Source organism: Dromiciops gliroides, chromosome 4 (assembly GCF_019393635.1).
Source record: "Dromiciops gliroides isolate mDroGli1 chromosome 4, mDroGli1.pri, whole genome shotgun sequence".
In the NCBI taxonomy this organism is placed as follows: Eukaryota; Metazoa; Chordata; class Mammalia; order Microbiotheria; family Microbiotheriidae; genus Dromiciops; species Dromiciops gliroides.
In genome coordinates, this window is record NC_057864.1 from 71,742,111 (window position 1) to 71,762,891 (window position 20,781).

General features: G+C 43.3%; 1 protein-coding gene across 1 annotated transcript in view; it reads left to right on the forward strand.

Annotated features, from left to right (window-relative positions):
* Positions 1 to 1,020: 1,020 nt before the first annotated feature.
* The window catches only part of FAM20B (FAM20B glycosaminoglycan xylosylkinase), a 43,379-nt gene continuing 23,618 nt past the window's right edge, over positions 1,021 to 20,781 (forward strand). Inside the window, exon 1 of the mRNA XM_044001377.1 lies at positions 1,021 to 1,184. The gene's annotated coding sequence lies outside the window, so the exon portion shown is untranslated. The remainder of the gene's footprint in view (positions 1,185 to 20,781) is intronic.

A 20,781-nucleotide genomic window follows, 5' to 3' on the forward strand; every position in this document is an offset into this window, starting at 1 on the left:
ATCTGTAAAATGGGGTTAACACCTGTTGTACCTAACCCATAGGAGGAGGCTCAGATAATGGTAGGGCTTCAGGACTTCGAAATGCACGAAATCTGGAAAGTTCCCCATAAATGCTGTGGTATGAATGTGATAAGAAATGCTATGATAAAGTCAATAATAGAGTTACTAATATAACAATATTATTAACACAATGACTAAGGCTGCAAAGCGCATGAAATCTGGAAAGTGCCCCATAAATACCGGGTGTTACTGTGATCATGTCAGTAATGGAATTATTATTGTAACTATATTATTATTATTGTTGTTATTATTACTACTACTACTGCTACTATTATTTTTTCTTTTTTTACGGACAATGGGGTTAAGTGACTTGCCCAGGGTCACACAGCTAGTAAGTGTTAAGTGTCTGAGGTCGGATTTGAACTCAGGAACTCCTGAATCCAGGGCCGGTGCTTTATCCACTGCGCCACCTAGCCGCCCCAACTACTACTATTATTAAGGCCGAAAGTGGAAGAGCAAGCTAAAGGGCCGCCTGGGGGCCAAGGATAACGGAAGACCCCAAGACTGGACTTGGATAGGGGTAGGAGGACGCAGGTGCCCAGCGCGGGAGAACGTGACCCGTGCCGCGGCAGAGACTCCCGGGACTCTCGTGGAGGAGAGGCAAGAGAAGTAGTGCCAAGCCGGGGAGGGAAGGCCCACGAAGACTCCACGGTGCGGGGGGAGGCCGGGGCCGAGGAGGTTAAGCGCTACTCGGAGCGGAAGGGAAGGAGTTAATGCTTAATAATGAGCAGCAGGGGCGGGGCTTTGGAGGAGGGGCCCGGGAGTCCTGCTGGATCTAGCGGACCCGCCCACGGGAGGACAAGGCGGGGGAGAAGGGGGAGGAGAAGGAGCGACAATGGAGCTTTCTGATTGGTTGCGAGAGAGGCGTGACGCTAGGACGCTACCACCTCCGGGGCCCGCGGAGGGGGAGGGAGGGACGGTGTGGGGACGGCGGGCGCGGGGACCGGGGGCCGGGGATGGCCCGGCTGGGGCTGAGCTCGAGCGGCGGCCGCGGCCGCGGCCGCGGGCGCGGCGAGCGGTGAGCGCGGGAGGCAGGTGAGCGCTGGCGGGCCCTCCCCGACGGAGGCGGAGGCCGCGCCGCGCGAGCGGCCATGGAGCGCGACTAGGGCCGGCGGGGCAGGCAGGTGAGCCGGGGCGGGGTGGGAGGGGCCGGGGCCAGCGGGCGGTGCGACCCCTGCGGCCCAGCCTCGGGACAGGACCCGAGCTCGGGGGCGCCCCTAACTCCCGGGGCTGTGCTGGCTGCGTGGTCGGCGTCCCGCCATCCCAGACCCCCAGGCACACGGAGGCAGCCCCCGGCCTTGACCTCGCCCGTGAGCGGGTGCCAGCCGTGCCCCGGCCCGAGCAGGTCCCGGCGGGAGAGGCTCAGCCTAGCGGCTGTGCGAGGACCTGCGCCGGGGGCGGACGCGTGCTCCTCCGGAGGTGCTGCGGCTCTGGTCAGTTACCAGGAGGGCGTGCTCGGCCCAGAGAGGGGTGCGGGGGTGGGGGGCGATGTGCCCAGGCTGCTGGAGGTGGGCCGCACCTGAGGATGCTCCCGTGCGCCTTGCAAATGACAGAGCCGTTCCTTTTATTTTAGTGGGTTTGGTTTTTTTTACTCCCCATCGCCCCTAGAGGCTTCCTGCACCCCACAACCCCCCCCCTCCACTTTCCAGTAGAGCATCTTACTGTTATTTTCGCTAGAGGATTTTTTGGTCCTCACTCATCCATCCTGTCTCCGTGCCGCTTTACCTCTTCTGGATGTGGGGCATTAGCTGGAAGCACCCAAAGGCCTGTGGTGGGGATCGGTGAGGAGATTATTTGCAGTCACATTCCTTTGGTCTGTTTTATGTCATGCCAATAGTTTTCAGAGTTGGGCAGAACTTAAGAAAAGGAAGGATGTGGTAGATGCAAGCAAGCGCTGCATCTAGGGTGTCATTTCTGGGTGTGATGGGCCAGTCCCTTTTAGAATAAAAGCAAAAGGTTACTACTAAAGATAAATGTGAGGATCTGTCAAGGCATGGACTGTCTTTTGCCTCCTTTTGTATCCCCAACACTTTGCATAGTGCCTGCTACATAGCAGGTGTTTACTTAGTGCTTTTTGATTGATCCGTTGGCACAAATTGGCCCCGCCCCGTGACCCTTGTAAAGCCTCTCAGTGTCCCCCCTCAGGCATCTCTTTAAGACTAAATTGGAAAACTGTAGGCTCTTAATAAATGTGTATTGCCCTGAATAGCCTCGTTATAGTTTGGTACATAAATAAGACTCAGGACAATAAATATTGTTATCTCTGTATTTCTGGACTGGGTGACAAAGGGCGGCATAAAGTCATGAGATTATTTATAAGATAATACCTCCTATGGTGGAGCCAGCCACATCATTCATTGGATGGGTGAAGAATTTGTAATTTGTGGACGTTTTGAAAGATTATTACCATTGTTTTGTAATTCTTAGCTATTGCTCCATAAAGGAGCAGTGACTTCCCTAAGCTTGATAGGGTGTTAAGTTCGACTTTAAGGCTTGCAAAATGCTTTAAAATACAGTGTCTTATTTGATCTTCACTACAATCCTCTGGGGAAGGTGTTATATAGTATAGATGACCGCTCATCTTTTTTGCAGAGAAGGAAACAGGCTTGCCCATGATCACACATGGTGTAAGAGTGGTAGCTGGATTTTGAATCCAAGTTTCACCTAACCCCCAACGCTAACCCTCTGGAATTTCCACTGTAGAAGGCTGCTTGTATTGCAGCATAAGCTCTCCGAGCCTCAGTTCATTTGTCTGACAAGATGAGGTAACTAGAAGGCTTTGTCTACCTGAAAAAAATCTTTGAATGTAACCAATTAAGGACAAGGATGTAATATCTTTCTTGTGTCTTTTATTCTGGTGAAGAATTCTATAGGTAAACATGACTGAGGCAGGTAAATTGAGTAAGGACTAATCATATAATAAAATAATTCTTTGTATTCAAATAGGAATTTGGTTCCAAGTGATTGACTCCAAGCAAATAACCTGAAAAGCAGTGGAGTAGTGAACAAAGTGCTAGATTTAATCAGGACTACTAGGTTCAAATCTCAGGACATTATGACCTGTCTAGCCCAAGCCTCAGTTTCCTCATTTGTAAAAATGGAAACATTATGTTTGCACTGCTTTCCTCACAGACTTGTTGTAAGGAAAGTACTTCATACACACTGAATAAAACTTCTTTGTTATTGCCACTCATGGTTTATCCTCCCTCACTTTAGTCTTAACTCTTTCGGGTATATAAAGAGAAATATCAGTTCCATTTTTTATTTTCAGAAATAAACTAAAGTACAAAGAGGATAAATGATCTGCTGAAGTTCCAGGAAGGCCCAGGCAGATTGGAAGTAATAGCTCACTTCTGTCTCCCAGGGTTTTGCCCGCCAGATTAAAATATGGGGAAAATGGAAACCTGCAGACCTAAGGATGTTGTAATTAAGTGGCAGGATGGCCCATTGGATCCCCTTAAAAGGCCTCATGGAGTTTGTGGAGTTGGTCTCAGCTTGTGCCCAAAGGCAAGAAGAAATGCCTTTTTATGGACTGCATGGCCATGTTGCCTCACAGTGCTTTAGACTAATATAAGGAAGAGAAGAGGAAAGAACAAGAAGACCTAGACCCTCAAAACTGTAGTCAGTCAGCAGTAGGTATATCAAGCCCCTAGAAAATGCATAGCAGTTAAGAAATGGTAAATAGACCCAAGAGAGTGATCCAGACCTTCAGTCTCTGACTCTTAAGTAATGCACTGCTATAGTCATACATCGGCATAAAAAGGCAACCGAGAAAAGCACAGCTTTCCCTCTGGCTGGTTAAAATGTGACATTGAATTGTTTTGTCTGATTCCCTACAACTACAAGGAGAATGGTTTTATCTTGAGTAGGGAAATTAAAAGGGGGGTGGGGGTGGGGGTGGGGGAAGCCACCCTTTGTCGAGGAGCTGGAGGGTTTAAGATGCTTTGGATGGGAGAACAAACAGAAAACACCAAAGTGGTATTGTTTTTTATCATCATCTTTTGGGGGCATCCAGTTATTTTATATTGAGTTGATTATTCTAGAACTATTTCAAGTATTTTAATAATAGTAGCTCTCTTACATAGACTGGAAGTCTGCTTTTTATCTCCTCTGAGTTTTGACTTACTATTTTTTTTGGGGGGGGTGAGGCAATTGGGGGGTTAAGTGACTTGCCCAGGGTCACACAGCTAGTAAGTGTCAAGTGTCTGAGGTCGAATTTGAACTCAGGTACTCCTGACTCCAGGGCCGATGCTCTATCTACTGCGCCATCTAGCTGCCCCTGAGTTTTGAATCCTTAACTGAAATTCCCTTTGTTTCCTTTGCTCTTAGAACATAGACTTCCTATACTTTGTGTCGATTTCTTTTCACTGGTGTAACCCTAAAGCCCCAGTCTTCAGAACCTGGATTGAGCCTCTTCTTTTTCTTTCTCTTTAAATAGTTAATTACAATGATTGTCTTAGTGATCACCGTCTCAGATGAGGAGCAAGGGAATGCCACTTGTAGCCTAAAGTTCTGATTGTTAATAACAAAATGGATAAATGCTACTGGAGTGTGGGATGCACTCTCCTAACACTATAAGTCAGATCACCAGTCTTAGAACCAAGGAGTTTGAAAGATTGAAGAAAGCAAGGAACCAAGTTATAGTATCCTTGGGTTTTGGTACTAATAGACTTGTATCCTTTTGATAAGTTAAATTAACCACACCCGAGTTTGCCTCTGCAAAATGGAATCCAGGAAAGCAGTGTGGTGTAGTGGATAAGAGCCAGGCGTGTCTGTCAAAATGAACAAATGGATATATTTCTATACCTACCACCAGAAAGATGATTGCCAAAGTTTGAGTCTTTAAAGAATTTTGATGTGGCTACTTTATCGTTGTTACATTAGCCTAATAGAGATTTGGGAACAATCTTGGTAGCACTGGCTAGGGTGGTAGAGTACCTGCTGCTACTGGATAAGTGGGTACTATTGAACCCTTCCCTGTTTTCACACAGAATCTCATAGTTAAAGGACCCCAGAGGTCTAGTCCAACCTGGACTGGAAACTCTGCAAAATATCTGACAATTGATCATTCAAAGACATTTAATTAGAGTGAAGCACACTACTTTCTAAGGAAACACACTCCCCTTTTAGATAGCTCTAATTATTAGGACTTTCTTTGCATATGCGGCATTAATATGCTTCTTTGCAACTTTTACCCACTACTTCTACTGCTGCCTCCTGGGGCCAAGCAGGACAAATCTAATCTTGCTTCCACATTATAGCCCTTAAGATTTAAATCCAGCTGTCAAGACATCTCCCCCCTCCCCGCCCCCCCATCTTCTCTTTTTTCAGCCTGGATATCCCCAAATACTTAGAGTCTCTACTGACATGAGAAACCTATGTGTCACTGAATAGAGCACTGGGTCTGGAGTCGGGTAGTCCTGAGTTCAAATTCAGCCTGAGACACTAGCTGTGTGACCTTCGGCAAATCTTTTAACTTTTCTTTGCCTCATTTTCCTCAACTGCAAAGTGAGGCTAATAACAGCATCTACCTCATAGGGTTATTGTAAGACTCAAATGAGATATCTGTGAAGCACTTAGCACAGTTCCTGGCACATAATAAGTAGTATAGAAATGCTAGCTATTATTAGCTAATATTATTGAGCCCCTTTGCCCTCCTTTGGCTGCTCTCCAACTCATGTTCTTCCTCCAGTGTAGGGCCCAGAATGGAACACAAAACCTTTGGATGGGCAGGGCACAGCAGGACCTTTAATGCAGTGTAAGATTTGCTTTCACTCTCTTAGCTCCTAGTGATCACATTGCCTACTGAAACACCCAGATCTTTTTCAGACAAACTGCTGCCTAGCCACACCTTCCTTAGTTGGGAAATTTATTTTTTTGAACCCGCACAAGCTTATTAATCCCTGATTATCCTTCTGTGTTGTTTCTTCCAGAGAAGCAGTATGGTATACTGGCAAAATCACTGGATTTGGTGTGAGGGCAGATCTGGGCTTAAAATCAGCCTCTTGACAGTAGCATTGCAAATCATAAAGTGCTATATAAATGCTAGCTAGCTACTATAGACTCCACTAATATCACATAAAATCTCATTTGCAGTCATATCACACTATTGGTTCATAGCATTTGTCAGTTGAAATACCCAGTAACTTATTTTTACATGTATCTGGGTTTACTTCTATGTTATGCTTGTATAATTTATTTGTTTAATGTCAGTTCAAGACTTTTAATTTATTCCCATTATATTTCATTTTCTTAGATCTGGCTCATCATTCTAGCATGTCAAGATGTTTGGCTGGGGTGGGGTGTGCTTATTCTGCCAGCCAACCAATTCTTCCCAAGTTCCTGTATCCACAAACTGTGATAAGCATATCTATATCTTCTTCAGAGTCATTGATAAGAGTCTTAAACAGAATAGGGCCAAGTTAGTGATGGCCTAGAATATTAGATCTGGAAGAAACTGTAGAAACAGCTTTTCCCATTTCCAGGAGAGCAGCAGTGCATCTATTCTTACTCTGGATCTGCTTCCATGACAAATTCTCGCTCTACCAAACTAGACAAAGATATGAGAAGCTTTGTCAAATGCCTTACTGAAAACCAAATACATTGTGTTTATGTTCCCCTGATCTACCGGACTTATAATCTTGTCAAAAAGGGAAATATGGTTCAACTGTCTTGACTTGTTTTTAGAGCATTCACAAGCTGGCTTCTTGACCACCATCTTTTTGTCAGTGTTCAGAAAATCAGCTATTTAATAATCTATTGTAGAATTTTACACAGAATCAACATCAAGCTCGTTAGACTGTAGGTTGCAAAATCATCTTTCTCCCGGCCTTTAAAAACTAGACATTTTTTTCTTGTCTCCAGTCTTCTAGCATCTCACCTGTTTCCCATAGTTCCTCAAAGATCACCAACAGATAACATCTCAATTCAGTTCAGCAAACTTTTTTTTTTTAAAAAAACCTACATGTAAGATGCTCTGCTAGGCTTCAGTTCTTTCAACATTCTGGGATGCGATTCAAGTAGGTTCATAACTTGAACTCATTTAGAGTTGTGTTGAAAATTAATTATAGGGGCAGCTAAGTGGCACAGTGGATAGAACACTGACCCTGGATTCAGGAGGACCTGAGTTCAAATCTGACCTCAGACATGTAACACCAGCTGTGTGACCCTGGGCAAGTCACTTAACCCCAATTGCCCCGCAAAAAAAAAGGGGGGGGGAGAAAATTAATTATAGTTTTTATCTGTCTCCTATAAAAATAATAAACAAAGAAATTAATTTTATAATATCTTCTATGAAAATTAATAATAATAATCAGAGACATGTCTCCCACAGAACAGAACCCAGATCAGAGAACATAATATCTCCTACAGGATAACCCAGATCAGAGACAGACAAGAAAAACATAATACCAATTTATTTTGTCCCAAGAAGAAAGAACATAATCATGTGGAGACCCTTCCAAAAGGGTACAGGGATTCCCTCTTTCTGAGGGTATATAAGGTTTTTTTGTCCACTGGTTATAGGTTGTTGTCAGTTTCAATAGTATGATACAAAAATCAACCCAGAAGCAAATGTAGTTTAACAGTTTCAGTTGTAACAAATACAAAGGAAATACAGAAGCATCATGACAAGATTACAGGATTCCAGAAAAGGATTTAGCAAGGATGAGGATGCCAAAATGTCCCCATAAGATAGGCACTTGCTATCCTGAGGGAAAAGAAGTTACCAGGTAGGGACCAATCTGCCATCCATCTGGGTTCAGCTTGGAGTTCAGTTGAAGGGCATTTTGTTCCTATTAAGCCAGGGTTTCATAAAAAATACTTTTGGATAATAAGGCACCTCCATCAAATCCAGGTGATCCATACATTCATATTAACCGTTGCTGTGTGTTCTCCTACTTGGTAGGGGCTTCAGCCTACCTTTCCTCATCTTATACTTCTCTTCTTCATGTGCTCTTCATTCCAGAAAAACTGGGCTACTCACCCTTCTCTGATCTCAGCCTCCCAATTCCAACTTCACCTCTGTGAACACTGGCCCTCTTGTCTGGTAGAGCATTCCCCTCCTGGCCACACACGTCTCTACCAGTTGAAATGCCTCTCTTCCTTCAAAGCCCATCTCTGACACTACATTGTCCGTGATTCTCACTTACATTCTCTTCTACTTAAAGCTCCCACACCAGGACTTCTGTTTTAGTTATGGGGGTTTTCCTTCACTCCCCGGTTCCCTCCTCCCCTCCCCCTACTCTGCTGAAAGTTTCTCAAGGACAGGGACTATCATTTCATTTTGTATCCTCTGTGCTTAGCATGGTACCTCCCATATAGTGGGTGCTTGAGAAGTTTTTGTTGAACTGAATTCTGGTGAAGTCAGGAAAGTGTGTATAGGATAAGTCATCCTTAGTGATGTGAAATAGTTGTAGCCTATTACTGGTCTAAGGGAAAGTATCACTTGTTCACTGGGGCCAAGGACTTGTATCTGCCATTCACTAACTCTGTGACTTTAGGCAAGTCATTTAACCTCATTGGATTTTAGTATTTTCATCTATATTATGATGGGGTTGGAATTACCAGTGAGTCAGTAAACATTTATTTAGTGCTTAAGAGCTTCCACTACATCAAAGGTTCTTAACCTTGGTCCATGAACTTGGTTTTTAGTCATGCTGTGAAAGAAAACATAGACAAAAAACCTCAAAAAAAAAAGTTTTAAAAATTATGCTTCAATCTGTATTCAGACACCATCAGTTCTTTCTCTGGGAATGGATAGCATTTTTTATCCTAAATCCTTCAGAACTGTCTTGGATCATTGTATTGCTGAGAATAGCTAAGTCATTCACAGCTGATCATCTTACAATCTTGCTGTTACTTTGTATCAGCTCATGTAACTCTTTCCAAGTTTTTCTGAGAGCATCCTCCTCATTTCTTATAGCACAATAGTATTCCATCATAATCACATACCACTTATGCACTTAAAGCCATCATTCTGAGAAAGTGTCCATATGTTTTACCAGATGACCAAAGGGGTCCATGACACCAAGATTAAGAACCTCTGGACTAAATGATCCTTAAGGTTCCATCCAGTTCTAATTTTGTTGTTGTTGTTATTTTGTTTTGGGTTTTGTTTTGTTTTTGTTTTTTGGTGGGGCAATGAGGATTAAGTAACTTGCCCAGGGTCACACAGCTAGTAAGTGTCAAGTGTCTGAGGTAGAATTTGAACTCAGGTCCTCCTGAATCTAGGGCCGGTGCTTTATCCACTGTGCCACCTAACTGCTCCCCAGTTCTAACTCTGTGATCCTATGAGTCCCAAACAGGGTGACTTCATGCTGAGTCTACCAGTCATTCAGTCAGTAAGCCTTTATTAAGTACATGTTACATGCCAGGCACTCTGTTTGGTCTGTGTAGCCAGCCGAACTTGAAGGTAGGGGAAGTAATTGCAGGGGCCTTAAAGACCTGAACCCTAAATGAGGACTCATCTGACAACTGCTTTCTTGAATGTTTTCCCTTTTACAGGGCCCAGAGATATTTAAAAAACTAAACCATTAAGATTTCAAAAGAAATCCTTGCCCATGTCTCCTCCCCACCTTTGCTAACCCACAGCTGGAACCACATATCTGGAGCCCCGAGCATAGTCACTTTTGTGCCTCCTGTTTTTGAAGATCACAGAACCACAGAGTTGAAAGAGACCTTGGAAACCAACCCATCCCTGAACCCAAATTCCTTCACCAACAGTTACAGGCAAGCGTTTAGCTTTTGCTTTAAGATTACTAGTAAAAGGGAACCCATTCACTACCTCTTTCTCGAAAGTTAGCCCATTCCTCTTTTAGGTAGCTCTAATTATTAGAAAGGGTTTTTTTCCCTAACAATTCAAATCTGGCCTCAGACATTTAACACTTACTAGCTGTGTGACCCTGGGCAAGTCACTTAACCCCAATTGCCTCACCAAAAAAAAAAGAAAGAAAGAAAAAAAGAAATTGTCACTATCTGGCTCATTTAAAGGAGAAGGGATTCTTCTGAAGCAGATCAATTAAGCCTTATATGACTGAAGCTCATCCACTGTGGCTTTTTAGCAGACCTGAACAGCAAGTTTTATTCCCCACCCTAGTTACCCCACCACGACCCTGCCCAGCTCAGCCCCAGGAAGAAAGCCTTCCTTGATAGCAATCTAGTCCAAAAGTAGATTGAGGTGGTCAGGAGAATTGAGCACTTTTAAGAAAAGGACACGTAGAGATTCCTTTATCCTTTTCCTTGTATTTGTACCTTAGGGGCTAGAATATCTTCCGTTAGAGCTTCAGTAACCAGTGCTACTCAGCTCTCATAACATTGTGATCATTACCATGTTTCATGGACGCTTCTCTGGAGTTTAATATCCAGGTTCTATTCCTTTCTTACTCCATAGCTTACAGGCTCAATCTGAGTAAATGTTTAAATGAAGGGGAAGATAGTAAGGTATGTTTAGCCCTGGGACCAATCTGGGTGGGTACCTGGGAGAATTTGACATTCTGTTCCAGTAACTGCAGATGTGGTGCTATTCCCAAGGCATTTTAAAAAGCTTTATATTAAAAAGCCTATTTACATTATAGTGGGAGAGGGCATATCCAATCTTGTCATTTTGAACAGAAATCAATTCTTTTGAAGACTGTTGAAAGGACTTATATTTTAACCCATCCACTTGCTACAGAATAAGGCCATGCTTCCCAGGCGCAATAATAAAGGTAATAGAAGAGGACTGGACACAGAAAGTGGGAGCAGATTAGACAGGATGTGACCATAAGACTGTTTCCCTAAGGCAGCTAGGTGGCGCAGTGGATAGAGCACTGGCCCTGGAGTCAGGAAGACCTGAGTTCAAATCCGGCCTCAGACACTTAATACTTACTAGCTGTGTGACCCTGGGCAAGTCACTTAACCCCAATTGCCTTAAAAAAAAAAAGACTGTTTCCCTAATTGGAAAAAGCCTACCCTAAGACTATGGGGGAGGAAGGTTAATACTGGTTACTGCCTTTTTTACCTATCATCTGCATTTGGAAAGAGGAAACAAATAAATAATAAATAAAGTGCCTGCAATGTGCTGAACACTGTGCCTTTTAAGCCCTTTACAAATACGACCTTATTTGATCCTCACAATTCTCTTGAGGTATGTGTTATTATTATTCCCATTTTACAGTTGAGGAAACTGAGTCAGAGGTTGAGTGACTTGCCTAGTATCACACGGCTAGTAAGTATTTGAGACTGAATTTGAATTCAGGTCTTCCTGACTTCAGATCCAACACTTTATCCACCCTGCCACCTAATATTACAACATGACGTTACTCCTATGAGGTCATATGGAATCAATTTCTAACATATAGAAAAAGGAATTGTTTTCGTTCACATTTCCAGAAAGCCTTTCAATGCATGTGTAAATTCGGCTCCCTGATTGATTCTCCTTAGTTAATATACTGAAGTGCTCAGACTTGAATTGGGGGAGTGGTCTAGTGGGTTTGTGGGGGCAAGAAACAAAAAAAAAAACTCTAGGGGGCTTGAACTGGTTGCGTTACTCAGGTGGGAGTGGTTACCTCTATTCCACTTTCCATTGAAGGTTTCTAATCTCAAGCCTCTGCCCTTAAAAATGGTGCTGGGGTAGCAGGGAGTATGTTATCATGGAGGGAAGGTAATATGTATATTATTAGGGATTAATACAAGTGAAAAATATTAATGCTATTTGGTATCATTAACTTAGAAACATAACAAAAGCCCCCTCTCATATAGCTCATAATTTGGCTATTTTTAGTTGCCATGAGCATAGAAATTGGACTTCATCTGTGAAATTTCTTTAGCGATGTTGGAGGTGTGCTTGGAAGTCCCTTGATGAGCTCTGTGGCCCAAGTTAATAATAATAAAAAAAAGTAGGTCGAGATGAATGCTCAAGGGAACACTGCTATTGACGATGCTTGGGAGACATCTCTGCGGTCAGCAGCCCAGGCTCTGAGTTGTTTATAGAACTAACAGGACCTCAAGTTACTGCTCTCATGTTGCTTCTGTAATTTGGATCTCATCATATAGTCGTTGTGCCCCTCTGTTCTCAAGGCCTCCCCATTCCTGCAGAATGAAGGCCAGACTCCATGCAGGCAGACCTGGCCAACTCTGTCCCTGCCCAGCCCCGTCTTGCACTGCTCCCTCTAGGAAAGCTGTTCTTGTCCATAGCCCTCATTCAGATCCTCACTTCTCCCACCTTAGTGCCGGTTTCCATGCTCACCCTCCCCTTGGCCTAGAATGCCCGCCTCTCCTTCCCCTTACCACAGCTGCCAGTCCAAAGGCTTCCTCCTCCATGAAGGATTCCCTTCTGAAGTGGGAACCTTTGATTCTAGGGGGCCACTGAGGTCATCTCCTCCCTCCCTCTTCATGTGAAGATGGGAAAACTATGGCCCTGGAAGAATTGTGACTAGCCCAGGGCCCCCCAGGCAGTGAGAGGCCAAGGCAGGATCTGAATGTTCTCTGACTCCAGAGCCAATACACTTTCTGCTGCACTGAGCTGATTCCTGTAATCTTGCATAACAGTCAGGATTTCTTATATTTGTTCTTCTGTTTTACTCTTTAAGTTCACTGACACCCAAGATGTTGATGTTTAATCTTTCCATCTCCTGTTTGACCACCTCCAGCTAACCTTGAGTCACAGATCATGCATTTCAGGTCACTGTGCAATATTGAGCTTTACAACATCAGACTTTCCTTTGTCACCAGACACATCCACTGCTGAGCTTGCTTTGGGCTTTGATCCAGCTGGTTCATTCATTAGTACTGGAGCTCCTTGTAGTTGTCCTCTACTCCTCCCCAGTAACATACTGGACACTTTTGAACATAGGGGCAGTGAAGGTTAAGTGACTTGCCCAGGGTCCCACAGCTAGTAAGTGTCAAGTGTCTGAAGCTGGATTTGAACTTAGGTTCTCCTGAATCCAGGGCCGGTGCTTTATCTACTGTGCCACCTAGATGCCCCTCCGATGTAATTTTTTTTGTAATTTTTTTGTAATTTTTTTTTGGTGAGGCAATTGGGGTTAAGTGACTTGCCCAGGGTCACACAGCTAGTAATTGTTAAGTGTCTGAGGCTGGATTTGAACTCAGGTCCTCCTGAATCCAGGGCCAGTGCTCTATCCACTGGGCCACCTAGTTGCCCCTCCGATGTCATTTTTAAAAAATAATTTCAATACTGTCCGTGGAGTTTTCTTGGCAAAGATACTGGAGGGGTTTGCCATTTCCTTCTCCAGTGACCATTCTATCTTCAGTAACCCTGCATGGCATAGCTCATAGTCAATACTTAGAGAAATTAATCCAAACTATTCACTGGAAGATCAAATACTGAAGTTAGAGCTTACATACTTTGGCCCCATAATGAGAAGACGAGACTCACTGGAACAGAACCTGATGGTGGGAAAGACTGAAGGCAAAAGGAGAAGGGCATGGCAGAGGAGGAGATGGATAGGGAGCGTCATGGAAGCAATGAACATGAATGTGGACAGATTTTAAGAGACAGTGGAGGACAGAAGGGCCAGGAGTGCTACAGTCCATTGGGTCACGAAGAATCAGACATGACTGAACAACAACAGTTTTCCTCATCTCCTCCTTTGTGTCTAGTATAGTATTGCACGTGTCTCTGCCCTATCCCACAACTAAGATTGTAAGCTCAGTGAGGACAGGGACCCCATTACTTTTCTTTTTTGTATCTTCCCACAATTCTTTGTGAATGTGGCAGATGCTTAATAAATGATTGTTAGTTGAATGATTGTCTTCAGCATTCACATTATAATGGATTGTCTTTGTATTTGTAAAGTTATCAGTTTGTTATAGACCTTAGCATTAAGATTTTTCCTTCACCTTTCCCCTTTAAATATGTACTTGACTCTTAGAAAAATAAAACCATCATGCTTAGTTATCTCTTTATCTGTAGATTTTAGAATTCAGAATTCACAAGACAGGAGATTATCATTCTTCACCAAACACTTGTGAAGTCCATAGGGTAATTAACAGGATTTTTTAAAGTCAGAAAGATGGAGTCACTTAAGTCCTGAGAATGATGCCCTGAATTCCTGACTCCTAGAGAATTGCTCCCTATAACCACTCATCTAGATTGCTTCTATACTCTACAACCATAGACTAGAATTTCAGAAGGGAAAACTGATCACGGGCCCACTTTGCAGAGTTTCAACCCAGGAGCAAAAATGCCTTATTTTCTACTACTTCTAAACTTCGCACTTGTTCCAATCTTATATTAAAATTTTAAAAATAAGATTGTTTTATCACCTTGTGAGGAAATGGGTAATAATCTCCTCCCAATAAGGATATAACAGTCACCATTCAAGTTACACTCCTCTGGCTCTGTTTGAGGACAAAGGTCTCAGTCCCCCTCCTTCCCCTCCAGCAAACAAGATCATGTTGTTCAGGTAACCCTGAGTTGGTCTCAATGAAATCCTCTTCTGGGTTGTGTCCATATAAGGGAAGATTGAAGAACCGTCCTTGTGTCACCTCCCCCCATTGGCTAAGAACCCAAAGAATAATTATGGAAATTAGGGTTAAGAATGCTTCCTTCTGGGGCAGCTAGGTGGCACAGTGGATAGAGCACCAGCCCTGGAGTCAGGAGGACCTGAGTTCAAATCTGGCCTCAGACACTTAACACTTACTAGCTGTGTGACCTTGGGCAAGTCACTTAACCCCAATTGCCTCACTAAAAAAAAAAAAAAGAATACTTCCTTCTGGTTAGCTAGTTTTTGCTTGGTACATTGTAACCCTTGAGTAATTGACCAGTGATGGAACCGGGACTAAGGGTTAAAATGGGGCCTGCGAGCCTCCATTCTTTACACTCCACCAGCAGTACACTGGAGTGCTCTTTCTTGCAAGGAAGAAATAAATGAGCCTTTGTCACATTGCCACCACTGAGTTCCAGAGAATTATCGAGCAGGACTTCTTTTCCTCTCACACCTCGAGTCTAGTTTCCCTTTGAGTACTTTGTCTTGAATGTCACAAATGTGAAAAGTCATCCAATAGTCTAGAATATAACTGGGCTTTGTTAAACAGTTCCGAGAGTTCCTAGAAGGAAGAAGAGAGCTGGTCCACTTGGATTCCACTCCTGCCTCTGCTGATTACTGGCTGCGTGACCTTGACAAGCCCCATGATCTCCATGGGCCAAAGGAGAGGCCTGGGCTACATGGCCAGGAAGGTACCTTCCAGGTCTAGATCTATGGAACGAGAGAGCGATACATGAAAGAGACACAGCAGTCTCTTCTGGGAGGAAGGTGGTTTGCAACGGTGGCTGCCCTGCTGTAACTGACTTTGAGCCTGATAGGAGAGATGCCAATAGAAGGAGTTTTCTGGAGTACACGAAATACTTCTACTCTTAAATAAGAATAGGGAGCATAGATGGGTTATGGAATCTTCTCCTGTACCCCTAAAAGGGTCCAAAATAGTGAGAAACCTAGTGCCCCTCTTTACACTAACTAGAACATCTTTTAGAGAATGAAATCAACCCCTAGCTAGCATTCAAAGCTCCTTTGTTGGACAGCTCTACAACCTTACTCACTTGGTTCACAAAATTCACCATCACTAATCTTGAGTACCATTAGTTCCTTCCAGTACTTTGGCTTTTCCTTTTCTCTGAGGGAGCAGCTGCTATGCTGCTAGAAGAAAATATCTTCTGGCACTTATGTCTATATTTCCATCAAAAAGAGAGGCATATCTGATTCCATTTGACAGAATGGGCATTTGGAGGACAGTGGAAGGGGGCTAAATAGAGTCAGCACTTGGAAGCAGTTAGGGTTCCATTTTTAACCCTTTCTTAAATACAGAAGAGAGGTAGCATAGTATAGTTGATAGAGAGCTGGCCTTCAAACCAAGGAAGATCTGGGTTCAAGTCACCACCCCCAACCCAAACACACAGCTGACCCTGGGGCAATCACTTCACCTTTCAGTGCTCAAGGCCACAGGTATCAGCCGTCTCAAGCTGCCCACGTTGATTACAAACAGAAAAAATTGCAATTTTTAAAAGGTAAGATTGACAAAAATAATATTTGATCAAAGGGTCAGTAGGGAGCCACTGAAGTTGATTAAGTAGGACAGTGGCACCATTAGACCTGTGTTTTAGGAAAATCACTTTGGCAAGTTGTGCAAAGAAGAGGTGTCAGCACCCCACAGTGTGACCAAAACCAGATTAAAATGTAATTGGGAAATATTTTGTAAAATAAAAATATAATAAAACAAATAATATTAATTTTAAAGCTAAGTCCATATGTAGCCCACAGGGCTATCTGAGTTTTGAGTTTTTGATACCTTTGGTATGGAGGATAGCTAGGAGAGAAGAGAAGTTTGTTGGCAGGGAGAACCAAAGAGGAGGCAGTTGGAACAGTACAGGTGAGAGGTGATCCTGGCTGGAGCAGGTGTGATGCCCATGTGATATTTGCAAGAGCTGTGGAGGTAGAAATAACAAGGTTTAGTACCTGATTGGCTTCATGTGTGAAGGGAGGAAGAGTGAGGAACTGAGTCTGGGAACCTGGGTAACAAGAAATATGGCGTCTTCACCAGTAAAAGGGAAGTTCAAAAATGGGGTGGGGGCAGCTAGGTGGTGCAGTGGATAGAGCACAGGCCATGGAGTCAGGAGGACCTGAGTTCAAATACAGCCTCAGACACATAACACTTACTAGCTGGTTGACCCTGGGCAAGTCACTTAACCCCAATTGCCTCACTAAAAAAAAAACAAAAAAATGGGGTGGACAGAATAATGGGAAGAAAACTGCAGTCACAACCCTCCATGCCTGCTAGTCCCTGGAGATTCCGTGTGTCCCAGTGAACATGTACAGGGGAAAGTCAGGGCTCTTACCTGTCACTGTCCTCAGTCACTACAGAGTACAAAGCGTGCTCTGAGAGTGCTCTGGAGGATGAGGAAGTAGCTTTGCTAAGAGGAACCAAGATGTCCCAGTGGCACCTGTGCAGATGCCATAGGTGCTCATGGTGGGTGAAGTTACAGCTTCTTGAGGGCCAATCTCCCCTGATAGGCACACACTCAACAGAGGGATGGGTGGAGTGGGGGAACTTTGGAGGATAAGGGCAGGTAGGTATGGTCATGTTGGAGACAAGCCTTATGGAGTGGGTGGGACATGACCCATTTTCAGACCCTTTGATTGGTTGGCCATAGTCCCAACTAGTGAGACCACTACTCTGTAGTGTGACCTTGAGCCGTCTTACCATTCTGGTGAGCCTTTTGGGGACACTTACCACTTTGTTATCAGCTGCCCTAAACAGGCACCCAGAACTGTACAGTAGTCCTCCAGCTGTGGACTGACCAGGGGATAGCCATAGAATCAAATCAGACCAGGAATTAAGATACTATAATTGTTGTTTGTCCTTCATTCTTGAAGAGGACCATGACATCAGGGTGATGTCATGACTTGCACTGAATTGGGTTTAAGTGAGGGAGAGCTGTGCCAAGTCATCAATCTCACTGGATGTTTAAGGAAATTAGAGTGAAATGACTTGCCCAGGATCACATAGCTAGTAAATCTCTGAGGTGAGCTCTGAACTCAGGTCCTCCTGACTTCAGAGCCAGTGCTCTATCCACTGCACCACCTAGCTGTCCTTAGAGATTCTGTAGTTATTGTCATTGACTAAGATGGTTGCAGTACCCAAAAGTGGAGTCTGTTTGTCATCTGACTTTAAACAAGCTAAGATTAATAACAAATTAATATGAAAAAAGGTTCCATCCTCAGTACTTTGTACTTGTCCTCTCTCCAGCTAAATCCTGAAATCACTCAAACCAACAGTCTTTTTTAAAAATCATATGATGTGGGGCAGCTAGGTGGTGCAGTGGATAGAGCACCGGCCCTGGAGTCAGGAGGACCTGAGTTCAAATCTGGCCTCACACACTTAACACACACTTACTAGCTGTGTGACCCTGGGCAAGTCACTTAACCCCAATTGCCTCACTAAAAAAAAAAAATCATATGATGTGTGGGGCGGCTAGGTAGCACAGTAGATAAAGCCCCAGCTCTGAATTCAAGAGGACCTGAGTTCAAATCCAGCTTCAGACACTTGACATTTACTAGCTGTGTGACCCTGGGCAAGTCACTTAACCCTTATTGCCCTGCAAAAAAACCAACCAAACAAAAAAGACAAAACTAAGTATTAAGCAATTTAAAATTGCTTTCTCTTTGGGCAGCTAGGTGGCGCAGCGGATAGAGCACTGGCCCTGGATTCAGGAGGACCTGAGTTCAGATCCGGCCTCAGATACTTAACATTTACTAGCTGTGTTACTCTCGGCAAGTCACTTAACCCCAATTGCCTTGTAAAAAACCAAAAAAACAAAACAAAACAAATCATATGATGTGAATTCTTATCACAGTTTAGTGGGTGAGTGGCTGTTTACAATGTCAGATTGAGGGCATTCATTTAGGAAAGGCCTTATGTATTTTTGAAAACAAACAAAGGTACTATTATAATTCAGTGTTCTTGATTTGTAGCCTTCTAAGAAAATGGTTTTTAGAGAGAATGTAGTATATCTCAGCCCATCAGTCCTTTTTGTAGTGGAAAGAACCTTAACATGTGTGTTTGTTTATTTAATTACTGGAGAATGATATATTTCAATAGTGTTATTTCCCTTATTTAAAAAGATAGCCAAACCAAAAGCGTTTTTGTATTAACCAAACTTCAAAAATATTGAAGGATTAATCTAAATATGTTCTTCTTCCCTCCTTCCTGCCCCCACTGGGAACAAGGCAGATTTGAGATGTGGAAGGTCCCGTTGTGCCTAGCATGTTACCTATATTTGTGTCAGAAGACCCCAGGCCAACTCTGAGAGTGCTCAAGAAGCCGTAGCAGCAGGCTCAGTTCTAAAGTTTCCAGAGTTGCTTTGTGCTGATGTGGTTTCAAGGGTTGTTTTGCAAAAAATTGAACTGTTACAATTGTTCAAGATGGTGATGGAACTCGCGGAAAAACCTTTCTGAAATCTGGTCTCTGTGGCATTGCCTTGATCTTTCTTCTGTCAGTAATCACAGGCAGCTCGTTTTATTGAATTTCACACTAAACTTGTTATAGTCACAGTCACATTTTAGATGTACTTGAATTGCCTTTGACTGTTTCAGCTAATAGTGTCATATACTTTCCGTGTAATGGTGAAGAAACAAAACAGGTGGCTGGGGATAATTAGAATTGGAATTTAGCTCTCACCTTCAGTTCTCCTGACTTAAAAAAAAAAAGAAAGAAAGAAAGAAAGAGGAAAGGAAGAGTGTGTTAATCACTGAATAACCTGCACAGCTGCTGGCTCACCAATTCCTATTTAGAATTAAGGGAGCAGTCCCAAACGTTGGGCAGGAGTGACTTCATTTGAACAATTTATCACTCTTCTTGGTATTGTGTTCACTTTCTTTGATGAATGGTCTTAACTATTAAATGCGCTTGGACAGAGTTTGTGATCTGTGCTCCAGCTCTGCAGCAGAAGCTAAGGCAGATTAGGAATGCTTTTACATATCCACTTAGAATGGAAAGACATTTGACTGAGTAGTATTCAGGATGAAATTGATTCATAACGTTTTGATTCTTTGTGAGGTCCTAAATATAAAAGGTTCACATAATGATTCCTTCTCAGAGTATTATTTTCAATCCAAAGGAAAAAACTATTTCATTATATGACAGTTTTGTCTGTTATTTTCATCACCAGAGTATACCAATGGCCTGATGGTGCTGTTTGATCAGTTACCATTAGCTTCCTGGTCATGTTCTGCTAATAGCCAGATGGTGTAGGAATATGTTTTTCCTCTACCTAATTTAACTGAAGTTGATTATCCATATATTACAGGGGCTTCAATTTTGGAGAATAATTAGTGGAGACTGATTAGGGAGATGTAGCTAGGAGTCTTGTTTATACATATGCACATTGATCATGGCACATGGGATTGCTTACAATTTGGATTTTGAGTTGAGATACTGCTCTCCTTTTTTACCCTATTTGATTTTTGTTAGTTTAATAACTTGTTATAAAAACCACATTTGGATAATAGGAGAATCACTCAATTCTTGGCTGGTTGGAGCATTTAGAATTCATAAAGTACCAAAAAAAAAAAAGTTAATTAGGGCAGCCTCGTGGCACAGTGGATAGAGCACTGGCCCTGGAGTCAGGAGGACCTGAATTCAAATCCAGCCTCAGACACTTAACAATTACTAGCTGTGTGACCCTGGGCAAGTCACTTAACCCCAACTCTCTCACACACACACACACACACACACACACACACAGAGTTGATGAGTTTCATTTTACATCTGAGTGGTGGAGTTCAAGTCTTATCTCTCATACATACTTGCTGTGTAGCTGGACCATTTAAGCTCTCACAGACCCAGGCAATTCCCTAAAACAGAGTTACAGAAGGATCATTAGTCTGCCTTAGAGGAGAAAATAGCACTCCTGGCTCTTGTCTCCCTCACACGCATGCGCGCGCACACACACACACACACACACACACACACACACACACCCTCCCCAGATAATATTCTTTTGTCTACTTTCTTTTCTCTACCACTATTTTGATTTTCAACTTCATTATGTATTTATAGAAGGCCAGTAACAGTATTATGTGTATAATATTATAAATACTGGGGGGGGCAGCTAGGTGGCACAATGTATAAAGCACCAGCCTTGGATTCAGGAGGACCTGAGTTCAAATCCAGCCTCAGACACTTGACACTTAACTAGCTGTGTGACCCTGGGCAAGTCACTTACCC